This window comes from Ailuropoda melanoleuca, chromosome 16, assembly GCF_002007445.2.
Source record: "Ailuropoda melanoleuca isolate Jingjing chromosome 16, ASM200744v2, whole genome shotgun sequence".
NCBI classification, from domain to species: Eukaryota; Metazoa; Chordata; class Mammalia; order Carnivora; family Ursidae; genus Ailuropoda; species Ailuropoda melanoleuca.
The window spans coordinates 29,642,497-29,644,560 of NC_048233.1; positions in this window are offsets into that span (position 1 = coordinate 29,642,497).

The window sequence follows — 2,064 nt, forward strand, 5'->3', positions numbered from 1 at the left end:
CTGGACNCCCCGGGAAAAAAAAAAAAAAAAAGAAAAAAAAAAAAAAACAACAGGTTTTCTGTATTTCTTATCTATAAACTAATTATAACATCTGTTTGGCTCCCTGATGACTAGGGATTGGAATAAAATCTTTAATGTGTACATTTTTCTGTTTGCATGAGAGTCCTGGTTTTATCTGTGTTCTGAAAATTGTCTTTTAACTAGCTATTGTGTGCTTCGACCTCAGAATCACAGATATTATCCCCATGAATCCAGAATTTATTCTCAGAAATAAAACAAAATATTTAAACAGTGGCTTGAATTGGTGTTCTCAAACGTTAGCGTGCTTGAGAATTATTGAGATGTCTAAGGGCATATACAAATAAAAATAAGGGGCTTAATTCTCCTTGTTCAAGGTAAGGGAAGAGACTTCTCTCCCCCACCCTTCTCTATTGCTTTAGAAAACTTGTAAGTTCTTTCTCTGTCTCTTTAAAATACATATACAATCTTTTTAAAAAGCTGAATAAACTTCTTGCTAACTTTAAGATCAGGAATGTCTTTCCTTGGGGGCGCCTGGGTGGCACAGCAGTTGAGCGTCTGCCTTCGGCTCAGGGCGTGATCCCAGCGTTATGGGATCGAGCCCCACATCAGGCTCCTCCGCTATGAGCCTGCTTCTTCCTCTCCCACTCCCCCTGCTTGAGTTCTCTCTCTCGCTGGCTGTCTCTGTCTCTGTCGAATAAATAAATAAAATCTTTAAAAAAAAAAAAAAGGAATGTCTTTCCTTGAACTATTTCTTTGAAATGTAATCATCAAGGAAGATAGCATCCTATCTCCCAGTTTCTGGGAGGAGAGTAAGCGCCTAACTTTAGGAGCCTTGCTCCGAAAGTATCACTTGTCATAAAAAATGTGAGAAGTTTATTGAGTCTTTTGTTTGTATTGAACATTCTGCTATGTCCATGGGGGATCCTTATGTTCATGCCTATTTTGCTCTTACTTTTGCAAACCAGTTTTTGTGAACCAGCCTAATTCAGTTAGGAAATACATAACTGCTAAGGTCTCTTCTTCCCCTTCTCCCACCGCTTCTTTTCTCCCTCCTCTTTCCTCTTCCTTTTTATTCTCCCTTACACTGTCACTACTAGCCTCTAGTAGTGACCCTGTCACGAGCAAACCTCAGAATAAACTCTGACATACAGTAAGTATTTGCTAGGTAGCCAGAAACAAAGAGTTGTACAATCTATCTTGCAAGTAACTAAGTGAGGACCAAGGTCTCCATCATTTCTGGATTATTGGAAAGCCTTGCATGAAACGTTTATCTGAGGCAAATATGACAATGGTCTGGTAGTAAGATTCTGGTAGCCAGTTTTTGGAGTCAGATCCTCCTAATTAGCAATGGGTACACAAGTGTAGTTAAGTAAAAGCACAGCAATTTTGCCAAAGAACTTTCTAAAGGCCTGTATACCGGTGGATAAACCGCTAAATCTTACCAGTGGCTAAGCATTCTAACTTTTGTTATGTGAATTAGTGTAGCTTCAGGTGTTAATGGAAGATCAAGATAGCTGAAACACCTGTGAGAACTGCCGCCAGAGGTGGCCTTTTAGATTACAGGAGAGCAGATCACTGCCAGAGTGTGAACTCTTGGTTAGGGCAACTGCTGCCTCTAGGCCGCGTGGGATTGTAAAGTAAATTTCCGGGACTGGAGGAGACAATGCTAAGAGAAATAAGCCAAGCAGAGAAAGACAATTATCATATGGTTTCTCTCATTTATGGAACATAAGAAATAGCAGGAAGATCGGTAGGAGAAGCAAGGGAAGACTGAAGGGGGGGTAATCAGAAGGGGGAATGAAGCGTGAGAGACTGCGGACTCTGGGAAACAAACTGAGGGCTTCAGAGGGGAGGGGGGGGGGGGAATGGGATAGGCTGGTGATGGGTATTAAGGAGCGCACGTATTGCATGGAGCACTGGGTGTTATATGCAAGTAATGAATCATGGAACTTTACATCAAAAACTAGGGATGTACTGTATGGTGACTAACATAATAAAAAATATTATTAAAAAAATTTTTCCAGGGGCGCCTGGGTGGCACAG